Source organism: Pan troglodytes, chromosome 4, assembly GCF_028858775.2.
Source record: "Pan troglodytes isolate AG18354 chromosome 4, NHGRI_mPanTro3-v2.0_pri, whole genome shotgun sequence".
NCBI lineage: Eukaryota > Metazoa > Chordata > Mammalia > Primates > Hominidae > Pan > Pan troglodytes.
The window spans coordinates 84,313,366-84,326,556 of record NC_072402.2 but is presented as its reverse complement, the minus strand read 5'-3'; positions in this window follow the sequence as shown (position 1 = coordinate 84,326,556).

Genomic DNA, 13,191 nt, shown 5'->3' with positions numbered 1-13,191 from the left:
TTGTAGCATGCATGGCATATGCAAATATACTTCTAAGATTCAGGGTGTTCGTGTTAATTGTGTGATCTTCAAGTTTCACAAGAGAGTGTGAATTGGGTAGAGTTTATTCATTTTGGAAATGCTTAAGAGAAATAAACTACCACGACATGCACAATATGTATCCCAGTAGCAACAGAGGAGTTCACAAAAAAAGTACAAGGTCTAAACTCACCATTATGCCCAGGAACCTGACGTACATTCTGGCTAAAATCGTCTATCTCTCTAAAGGTAATGTTTCATCTTTAAGATGACTTCCTTAGTTACACAGTACCTGGATTTATGGCTTATAAAGACACTATGCGCAGTGCTAGACTGAATTTTTCATGTTATTATTTGTATTTAGAAGAGAGGTCACTGCTGCATTCACAAAAATTGCAGCTTCTGATGGTTTGGCTATGAGAAAATCAGTGTCCATTATCAGATAGTATATCTCTGAGAAACAGAGCCTGAAAATAAGTTAGGATTGTAAGTCACGTAAATAAGTAGACATATAGTTTGTATATGTATACACGTGCATGCATATATTGGTGAGGGGAAGCTTAACTTTTAGTATTAATTGTTGCTCACAAGGCTGTGGGTTAGCTGGGCTCACTCACATGTTTGCAGTCAATCCTGGGTCAGACATGCAGGTCTACTGATCTACATTGTACTGTGTTATTTGAGGTTCCTCTGGATTTCAGTTAATTCAGGACAATCATGCCTAGCTCTGCTTGGTCTACTAGCGTTTCTCCATGTGGTGTTTCATCTTGCAGGCAATCCTGTACCACTCATTTTTATGTGAGCAGAATTGCAAGAGAGACGAGAAAAACAAAAAGGTCTGGAACCTAGGCACAGAACAAGCCTATCATCAGTTCCACTACACTCTATTGGCCAAAGAAAGTCACAAGGCTAGCTCTGATTTAAAAACTCCTCAGCTCTAAATAGCATTTTCATAGAAAGGACCACTCCACACTTACTATCCTGTCATTTTGTTGAATTCTCTGATCAGCATGTGTAACTGTGAGAAGCTTGAATGATTACTTCTATGTTTTGTTTATGCTTATTATCTATCTTCCCAGAGAAGAACTTTTTTCTTTTAAGGGTTTCTCCTATTAAGGGTTTTGTCCACTGTTTTAACCCCAGCAAGTTCAATGGCTCTGGGAGGGTTCATATGTTGTTGAACTCTAGCAAGTGAACTGTTTCACATCCAGGATTGAAAAGGCAGAAGGCGGGATAAATAAAACAAAGCTAATTTTATCATATTTATGAGCATATGTAAAAGCATCCAAAATGAGGTAATATGCATCTTAACATACCAGTTCACCAGTTTATTCATTATTAGCAGAAAATTTAAAAAAAAATTAAGCCCTAAATAGTAATTTATTCAATAAGCAAATTATTCATTATAACATAGATCATGAAAGTTTTTATTTTTTACACACTCATTTTAGGAAATAAAGCTAGATTTGTTAACTGTGAATTTTATTCTACTGCCTGTGCTTTATTGTACAGGGAAAATGAAATAAATTATCCAACTTAAATGAAGGAATATATTAATAAGTTGTGATCACTTCTATTCTGTGAATCATCTCTTTTGCATTGTAAAAAAAATTAACGTCTCTCCCTACCCTGAATAATTTATGTGCTTTCCTCAGTCTTTGCAGTAGCATAATAAATGTACTATATTCCCGGCAAGTTGACAATTCAATTCATAAAGCATAAAACATTTTTTTAAGTGAGTTACCAGGTTGATAATTCTAAGTCATTCACCTACTAATTATCAACTAGGCTGTCATTCAAGTCATGCAATCTAAACCTTTTTCAGTTATCTGACTGATCTCTCTGCATTAGATTTTCATCAAAGATTATGAAGCAAGTATAATTCTTAATTTTTTTTTGATTTCTCTAAAAAAGAGAGCTTCTGTTTCATGAAGGCTTAAGACCTAGTGTCTAAAGGTAGATTCTCAGAGTCCTCATTCTGTTCTCTACCTTTAATAGTTATATGAATTTGGGCAATAATTTTTTTCTCTAAGGCACAGTTTCCTTATACATATGATGAGGCTAGGAAAGATTTTTAGTGTTGTAAGGTTGATAGAGTGATTAAGTAATGCAATTATTATAAATTGACTAGGACTGTATGTATCACATAGATATTTATAAGAAATGTATGAATTTAGTTATTAATAAGTAGAATTTATAATTCATCAATTAAAAGGTAAATGTTCTTTCATTAATATCAGGAATACATGTTGATTGTAATATTATTTCCTATAATTGATAATTTTCAAGGTGAGAAATTTCAATATTTAATTTGATTGCAATAGAAACATGAAATGATGAAAAAGAGTATTACATACTGCATGATTTTTTCTCCCCCAACACAGGTACGATGAAACCATAAACATATTTTCGCTTCATTTTTTAAAGAACTCAACCCAAAGCAAAGCTCGTGTTAAATGCAAATACATGTTGTTAGTAAAATCCAGGCAATGAAAGGTTATGGAAACTGCTAACACAGATATACATAAGTGAATCCTAGGTTTCTTTCACTAAATGAACTACTGCAGATGTCAAATGGCTGAGATGGCAGAAGTTCGCTTTGATGTGGCCATTGAAGTAAATAAATAGATAAAACAAACAGAGGTGTTATTCTCTTGTGTAGGGTAGACGTCTGCTCTGCAAAATAAGCTATTTCCTATCCAAATTACAGTTTTACTTGTTAGCTCTTTTTTGTTTTAATATATATATTTTTTATTATACTTTAAGTTCCAGGGCACCTGTGCACAACATGCAGGTTTGTTACATATGTATACATGTGCCATGTTGGTGTGCTGCACCCATTAACTCCTCATTTACATTAGGTATATCTCCTAATGCTATCCCTCGCCCCTTTCCCCACCCCACAACAGGCACCGGTGTGTGATGTTCCCCTTCCTGTGTCCAAGTGTTCTCATTGTTCATTTCCCACCTATGAGTGAGAACATACAGTGTTTGGTTTTTTGTCCTTGTGATAGTTTGCTGAGAATGATGGTTTCCAGCTTCATCCATGTCCCTACAAAGGACATGAACTCATCTATTTTTATAGCTGCATAGTGTTCCATGGTGTGTATGTGCCACATTTTCTTAATCCAGTCTATCATTGTCGGACATTTGGGTTGGTTCCAAGTCTTTGCTATTGTGAGTAGTGCCGAAATAAACATACGTGTGCATGTGTCTTTATAACAGCATGAGTTATATTCCTTTGGGTATATACCCAGTAATGGGATGGCTGGGTCAAATGGTATTTCTAGCTCTGGATCCCTGAGGAATTGCCACACTGTCTTCCACAATGGTTGAACTAGTTTACAGTCTCACCAATAGTGTAAAAGTGTTCCTATTTCTCCACATCTTCTCCAGCACCTGTTGTTTCCTGACTTTTTCAAGAAATATAGTCAGGAAGTTCTGTATAGCAGAGAGCACAGGGAAGGAAGAGTTTTATTGCAGAGGCCCATAACTGCAGGAGAGGGTCAGAGAAGCAGAGAACAGAGAAGATAAGCTACTAAACCAAGATCTGCAGCAGTATAGCCCAGAAAGATCACAGGGTGTGCAGACAGCAGGGAAAAGCAAGAGCGATGGAAAGAACTTAAAGCAAGACCTCAAGAGCACTAACATAGAAGGGGAAATTACCAAGAAGGGACAGGAAACTACAACTATTCACAGAATGAAGGAGAAACATTAAAAACTCTAGTAATAACACTGATAAAGTAGGTATCAATTTACTAAAGAGGACAGTTAGTATCAACATGGAGATGTAAATGAACAAATGAAGCCATTCCTATAAATTAGCCACTGGAATCTGTGAAATCAACAGAAGATGTTACTTAACAAGATGACAGGTGTTAGTTCAGTACTAGTTTATGATATGGTTAGGCTTTGTGTCCCCACCCAAGTCTCATCTTGAATTGTAATCCCCATAATTCCCATAATCCCCACGTGTCAAGGGAGAGAGCAGGTGGAGGTAATTGAATCATGGGAGCTACTTCCCCTATGCTCTTCTTGTTATAATGAGTTCTCATTAGAGCTGATGTTTTTATAAGGCACTCTTCCCCCTTCACTAGGCATATCTCCTTCCTGCCACCTTGTGAAGAAGGTGCCTTGCTTCCTCTTTGCCTTCTACCATGATTGTAAGCTGCCTGAGGTCTCCCTAGCCATGCTGAACTGTGAGTCAATTAAACCTCTTTCCTTTAAAATCACCCAGTCTCTGGCAGTTCTTTATAGCAGTATGAAAATGGACTTATACAGGTTATGAATTCCCATTTAATAAAGTAGGATTGGTACAAAGAACAATCCTATCCTATCCATCCATCCGTCCATCCATCCATCCATCCATCCACCCATCCTTTTATCCTTGTATCCATCCATCATCAGTTGATAGTAGATGAATCAGTCTAACAATCATTCATTAAGTATCTAACACTGTGCTGAATATTCGGGATATGCACATGACAGGCATTTTATATTTTAAAACATACAGCTAGGTTCTGGTGTTCCATAGCACAGTAGGGTGACTGTAGTTAGCAATAATATAGTGTGTATTTTAAAATGGATAGAAGAGAGGATTTTGAGTTTTCTCACTACAAAGAAATGACAATGATTTTCTGATGATGGATACCCTAATTACCCTGATTTGATCATTATACAACATACACATGTATTGAAACCTCACACTGTTTCCATAAATATATATATATATATATAAAATTAATCATGTGTCAGTTAAAAACTAAAACTTAAAATATTTATTTGTATTTTTAAATTCTGGCTATATAGATTTATTAATAATGTTGAAAACTAACTTGAATTTAGTCATCTGTTATTTAAAGTTCAATTATGAACTCATTTTTAGCAGAAATGCTTAATGTGCAGACTCAGTTACACAGAAGTTTAATGTACTTACTGCCTATTCAGGATTATACTAAACATTTAATTATTGAGTATAACATTGTGGAGATGCTAGTTGGAATAGGGATATTCTTTTGGCAACTAATATTCATAATCACCGTAAAATAATTTCACTCTAAGTCCCTTAATCAACTATTTATTAAAAAGTATATTAAGGAATATAATTTTCTAAATACTGGTGTAATTTCTGTATGTGTATATGTGTACATTTAACCAGAAACAATTCTCATGTTACAAAAATAACAAACTCTAAATTACGTCTCTAAACATACTATTGCTGTCTTTTTAAAGTTGGTGTTCATAGAAAAAGTGAAAAAGCCATTATTATCACAAAATATTCTGAAGAGAGTTCTGACATATGTTATGATTTAATAACATTTGTAAATAATATCAAAGGCCTAATGTATCATTCTCTTTTTATTTATAAATTAGCCATTCAAATCTGTATAAGACATGAAAGTGTTTTAATGCACCATTATCACATATAATTTTGTGAACAAAAAATATCTTAGAAATAACAATGTGAAAAGATGCAAGCAAATATTAAAGTTACAGGAAATATTATTTAATTATATGCCTGTTTCTACATATTCCACTAAATATCAACAAATCTTTACTGATGGTGATGATAATTCTATGCTTGGCTGACAATGGAAAGTAGGATAAATTAAAGTAAAAAAAAAATCTAAAAACAAAGTTATAAATTATCCATAAAACCAATATTACCTATCTGACATTGCTGGATAAACTACCATTAAGAATTCCTTAAGCAGTTAACATTTTACTTTTATTTGCCTCCCTGTTGAGTAATCACCAAAAACGTGACACCATTTTAACTAAACATAAATAATCATAGTTTGACTTAGTGATTGGGGTGGTTAATGTTATGTGTAAACATGCATAGGCCACAGTACTAGATATTTGGAAATACCAGTCTAGATGTTGCTAAGAAGATATTTTAGATGAGATTAAAATTTAAATCAGCAGGCTTTGAGTAAAACACATTAAGCTCCATAATGTGGCTGACCCTCATCTGATCAGTTACAAGGCCTTAATCAAAACGAAAATGAGGTCCTCCGAGGAAGAGGAAGTTCTGCCTCTAGAGATTTCTTCAGACTGCAGCTATAACATCTGCTCCTTCTTTGGTCTTCAGCCTCTTGGTCTGCAGTGTGAAGTTTAGACTTGCAGGCTTCTAAATGACAAAATCAATTTATTTCCTTGAAATAAATCTCTCTCTCTCTTTCTCTCTCTGTGTGTGTCTGTGTGTGTGTGTAAAATACATATATACCTTATTGCTTCTGTTTATCTGAAGAACTCTGATTAATACAGTAAATGTAGATAAATTATCGGTTATTCTTTTAAACAACTTTATTGAGATGTAATTGATTACAAAGAACTGTTCATATTTAATGTGCACAATTTGATGACCTTGGACATATTCAAACACCTGTGATACCATCACCACAATCAAGGTAATAGATATACCCGATATCTCTCAAAGTTTCCTTGTGTCCCTTTGTTTTGTTTTTAGAAATTAGTGGTAATTTTTTAATATGTTGAGTAGAAAATTACATAATAAAATAGATTTCCTTGAAACTTTGAACACTCTTTATACTGGTGAGTATTACTATATGCATTCAGTGATTCTATTTTTATTCACTCACTGGTAACCATAGGAAAAAATAGTGTTGAGCAGATTTTATCATTTAATTTAATTTTCATTTGGGGCAGTTTTCAGTTCAGTCAGGGTGACTTTTCAGACTTCGTAGTTTTTTTTATTTGAGAGATAGCATAACAGCATTGTAAAGCAATTGCACCAATTTACTGAAGGAGTCAATCCAATTTCTGCAAGTTCACTACTGTCATTTCTGGTTTCTTGTACATGCATTGATTCTATCAACGTAATCTTAGATGGTTCTTCGAATACCTGACTTTATTGCATTAAAAGCTGAAATCTGTTATCTACATAGATACTTGAGAGACTTGCCTTTCTATATTTTAGATGTAAATAAATTGGCAAATATATCCTAAAGACTCTATGGTTAAATACAAATTCCCTGAGGTTTGAAATATATGTATATGTATACATATTTTCAAGTGTGTGTCATTGAAATAATTCCAGAATTGTTGTTTAAAACGTGTATATTATACATATTTTTTATTCCTGACATTATTATTACTAAAATGTCATTCCTTTTATAATTTACTCAATTTATATAAACAGAAAACAATCACCATCTGCCTTCCCTTATACAAATATAATTTCAGAGTAGCAATTGGCTTTCTATCTATCACTTTCGGCAATAGCTTCTCAGCAGAGCTAGTAACTAAAAAAAGGGGGCTTAGCCATCCAAGGTGTTCATTGTGGCACTTTCAGAAATATTTCTGTGGACTTGGAAATGATTTTGAAAAGATCGCTAGGGTGATGTTTTTAGTATCCCTGTTTGAGTAATGTGAGACCAAAGAGTGTTGTAAGAAAATGTGATTCGGAGACGCAATCTGAAACACTGATCTATTAGGCACTATCAATAATGTAAAAAATATTTTAGCATGCATCCACTGTTGTACTTTTCCTCCCTTATGCCTCTGTTAATTAAATTGAGATCATATTTAGTAATTCTCTTTCCTCTATTACATACGTAAATGTCATTTTTTTATCCACAACTGAAGTTCAGAAACATCACTATATCAGCATACAATATCATACTCATTTCAAAAATTTACATTTAGATCAAATTTGACAGCTAATAAAGATCCAAGTGTCTTGAGAATGCTTGTTTAGGAAACCTAATATTTCAAGTTGATGTGTTTGCATTTATCCTTCTACTGCTTCCTAACTACTTCTTCAGTGTTGATGGAGTATAGTTAATACTTCATTGCTCTGAGTGTGGACATGAAAAATTTCATGTTAAGTACATGTTTAGATATTTGTCCTACTAAAATTTTAAGTGCTGATTCATTACTAAGATGTTTCTTCCTTAGTTGAAAAGAAACACTTTTTTAATATTTCTCTTCCATAAGATAAAATTACATGTACATTTGTTTTTATTTGCCTTATAAACTAATCTTATATCTTTCCGAATGTATATTTTCAACCATAAAAAATTTTCTTCCTTTGAGTTCAAGAAATCTACTACATCCTACTGTTGTTCGCAGTCACGTTATTACTAAGGAATTAAGATCAAAAATAATTTTCATAGTTTCATGGTAATCTTTCTCACATCTAAGTTCTGTACAACTTTCTAAAAGTTTTATTTGATGTCCATGTATTTGCCATAGGAAAAATGGAGTATCCTGAGTAACCTCTTCTTTTCTGTTGACAATTGAAGTGATATGTGATGCTTTCACTACAAATTCAGTCTACAAATATTCTTGCTTGCTTCCATCGTCTAGATGGATGTTTCTTTTTTCTTCTCCAAGATGAATTTGTTGATATGTACTCAAAATTCTGTCATTTTCAGTACCTTCTGGGAACTTGCTCAATCCATTACCCCATTTGTTTCATGGATCTTTATCTGTCTTGTTTCCATTGGCTCCCTCATAGGAGCTCATAAACCTCAAGCTTAAAAAGCAGCATTCACTCTGGCCCTGCTCCTTTCTAGATCTTATATCTCTTTATTTCCATAACAATGATAGAAAAACAACAGCCTACCCTTCCTCCTTCTATTTCTTAACCTCCTAATTATTTTTCAAAAACTACCCCAGCTTCTACTTTTTTATCTTTACCTGAATTGCTTTTCTTAAGCTCCTGATGACCTCCTCATTTCTAAATAAAAGAGGAATTCTTCAATTCTTCATCCTTTTGACTCAATAATATACACAGCCATCTCTTATCCTACTTCACAGTCATAGACTATGTTTCCCAGCATCCTTGGTACAAGTCGTGCATGGTACCATGTTTGAGTTCCGGCCAATAGAATGTGGAAGCATGTGACATATGTCACTTTCAGGCCTGCATTACAAAACTTCTTTCACAGTACTCCAAGCTTTCTCTATTTGTTTACCAACTGGTTAACCACAGAGACTCCAGAAGAAGGGTTTGCAAATATTGGAAAATAGTGGAGTTAAAGAAAAGCTCTAGTTTCAGAATTCTCAGTACAACGATGTTGACAAGTTGTTCCTGTTTTCCTAGGACTTTCCCAATTTGAGAACTGAAGAGTCCTGCATCCTGGGAAAACCTTTGCACCTGAAACATCAGAAATTTGGTCAACCTAGGAAGAATTCTACCCACTGAAAATTGAAACGGACTAGAATTGAACAAGTAATAACCATTCTATTGTATTTAGACACATTTATTTGGGACTTATTTGCTATAATAGTGTTCTTGAAAAAATATCTAGCTTAAGTAAGACAACATCAATTACCTTCCTTCATTTTGCTTCACCATCCTTTTTTATTTTTATTTGTGATTACTACTATCACTTATCTATTTAATCAGTCCAGACATAATAATTATCCTGTATTCCATTCTTTTCATTAATTTACAGATTCATTCAAACCCTGTGTATGCTGACTCAGCCATCTAAAATCTCTAATTGGTTTTTTCTCTATTTTTCTTCCCAGACAGTACTAGTTCATATTCTCCTATTTCCTCACTTGGAACACTGATATTAACATTTAGGTGCATAACATAATTATCCAGTGAGCTTGTGAAAGGTTTTCTAGACACACCTGAAAGGCTCTTATCATAGGTTCAGTGTGGAAGAGGGGATCTTATTATTTAAATTACCCCAATAACTGTGATGGTAAAAGTTACAGTTTAGAAACACTGACCTGGAATTCTACTGAACCCTTCTTATGAGTGGTTTATGTAGTCATAAAAATCCCCTCTATACTGGGAGTTTAGTAATGATGATTTTCTAAAGGAAAAAAATATTTTATATGTCTCTGTAGTAGAATAAATAGTTGTCCTAAAATAATCTGTTCTCAAATCCGTGGAAAAGAATATGCTTCCTCGCCCCTTGATTAAGGATTGGATTTTAAGTGTTTAGGACTTAAGGGGTTATATTTAAACTTTAATTCTCAAATGCAAGCAATAGCCACAAAAAAAGGTACTCACCTCAACCTCCATTGGAAATTATCAAATGCTGCTGATGATCCTAAACTCCCAAATCATATTAGTTTTCATATATAAAATTAACTTGATGTGGCTCACATGCAACTTCTTTCGATACTTATGCCTTAGAATTTATGGGGAGATCAACAAGGTGGCACTATTGAAATAGTCATTGTCATTTGAGATTAAAATATAGGGCAGACAGAAGATGTGTCATTTTTGGTGACACATCTTTGTATTCAAGTTGCTGTTTCACGTCCTTTTAAAGTAAATATATGTGACACCATCAATGTAAAAGCCAATGTTGTTACAATAGTGTACAAGGCCAGACATGGCTCCATGCTCCTTCAATGATCTTATCCGTCAGTTTATCCTGTTCTTGCTCTAATCCTAGTATCCTGTTTCCCTTGTTTGTCTTCTGCTCTGTGCATTCTCAACAGAAGTGATCATTTTCCCAAGGGCACATAAATGGATTCTTGGTGAGAGAAAGATGGTGAAAATAAATCTTACTTTTTCTTTGTGCTTACTCAACTCAGCTCAGCCCTCTTCTCCTTGGAATCACACCTTGTCGTGGCTAGCAAAAGCTTTCCTGTGTTACTCCATGGCATAGAATTTACCTTATCTGTTTCTACACTGTCTGAAACTGAGTGGCTAAGTATGCCTCGCTAAACCTACTTAATAAACAAAGCCAAGTCCATGCTCTTCATCTTGGCCTTTATGTGTCATAAACATGATATTTTGGCCTGAACATAGCTTTGTTTTTCTTCTCAATTTGTTCAGAAACTGAGAAGAGAAAAATATATACAGGCAGTTTTCTTGAATAGGCCAACTTGTATGTTCCATAAGTTATTCTTTTGTGCACTTATTTATTCAATTTCTCACTTAAACAACAATATTTACTTAGACTATTTATTGAGACTATGACATTGTATGCGCTGTTCTAGTACTATGAGAAGTTACCATCTACTCTGTCAAATACAGGAGGTCCTTTTGAGGGAGAAAACAGTAATGTTGCTCCCACATTCATATTTGCAATGGTTCGTAAGACTGCGCATAGAGAAAAGATAGGACTCCCAGTTGAATGTTCTGGCCAAAAAATCAAATGTTAAGCTTCTTATGAATATTTAGATACCACCTTATGGCAAGGAGTCATTAAAACTCAAAGTACTTACTAAAATGTCAGCACTTATAATTATAAAAAAAGAGATTGCTAATGTGACCTACTAAATTAGTTAAGACACATAAATGTAAGCAACAAAAACTAACTCAAGCTAAGTAATTTATTTTTGTCCAATTCCAAGACTGGGGATGCTGCTTGGTTTCAAGCAGAGACCCTGCATGAGGATTTGCAGCACTCTTCCTATCTTTGATAGACTCGGGTCATCCTGTACCTCCCATAGTTTCCACCTTATGCAGATATTTTCTTTGGATCCCATTTCTAAATTCCAGGCAAAGATAATCTGATTAGCCCAGTTTGGAGCAATCAGCCTTCCTCTCTTATCAGCTACGGCCAGAGGGCAGAAGAATATTGTAGTGAGAGAGAACAACCTTATGTTTAAGGTGTTTCTAAGAGAGGTATTGCTGAACAGACATATCAATAGTTCCCTTGACTCAGGGAATACTATAGGCTTCAGTAATTGTTGTTCATCCTACTGTTTTTTGATGTGTGGTGTTTTAAACGAGCTCATACGTGTTTGGATTTTCACGCAATTGGAAAGCTATGTCAACCACATTAACATAACTATGGGAATAAATAAATATCAACCTTCAGGGAATACTTAGGGCAAATGTCACCCTTTAGTATGTGTGGCTATTTATTAGTTTTAATTATTGATTAATTATTTTGAAATTATTATCTGCTGTAAAACAATAATAACTTCTCAATGCAGCTAAGCCCAGAATTAATGTATATTGAGAATAATTTACTAGCAATGTGCTAAACTGTGACAGATTTACAATGTTAAAACTAAATAGAATACATTTATGTCATTGTAACTTTCTTTATGGTATCTTAAAGAAGGGAAAGGGATAGAGTTATGGTTAGTAAGCTAGCAATTACATATGTGAGAGAAAGGAAAATATCAATGTGTTAGCATTCCCAGCCTTTTGTACAACTTCTCATTTATTTAAAATGATTTTGTGTTTGCCCTTTTGCTCCAGGGAATTGCTGAATTGAATGAGATAAAGGATTCATTGGAAAATTATGTGAATCTGAGCTAAACTAAATTGATTTACCATAAAAAGAATAAAACACCACTACAGAGGGGGAAAAGTAATGGTGTATCCAGGGGACTGGAGAAAGTCAAGCTAGATATAGTGAAGAAGGAAAGGATAATAGAAGGCCATGTTAGAACTGTTTGCTGGAGAAAAACAGAAGGGCGATAGAATAGTTAACTGACACCATTAAGAATTTGGTGATCATTTATTTATGGATGTTCAGAAAATTTTTGCATGTCTTATTTCAAGGCTTTTGCTCCATCTGATAGCCAGGATAATTTGTGTGAATTTTAAATACGTGTCTTCATAAGCCCTTAACATTTGAATGCCACTGATAATGCTGATGACACCACAGATCAACCTACACAGATATTCTGCATCTAAGTATTCCAAGAAATTATTCATTATGTACAATAACCCATATGAGGGCAGTCAAGTACTTTAATTTTGAGAGCCACATAGAATAGATTCCAGGCCAAGTTACATTTAATGAGTTATATAATTAGTTGCTTATTTGGAAGTAGAAAACCCTTAAATGTTATTAAACATAATTATTTTTATATTTATTAATTTCTAAATATGATTAATTCCTAACTTTCAAACCTTTCTGTTACCCTAAATTGAATGGCCTTTTCTAAAAAGGACACGGTTTCACCTGGATTATTAACAAACAGAATACGAAATAGCTTTCTATGTACTTTGAAACAATCCCTTTTTTGTAACAGTTTATTGTAACAGAATAATGGGCCTCCAAATGTCTACATTGTAATGCATGAAACCTGTTAAGAAGTTTTCTTACATAGAAAAACAAACTTTGCAGATCTCATTATGCTTAGAGATCTCGAAGAGATTATCCTAGATTATCTACATTAGCTCAATCTAATCACATGAGTGAGTTCTTCAAATCAGAGAACCTTTGCCAGCTGTGATGAAAGAGCGATATGACAACAGATAAAGGG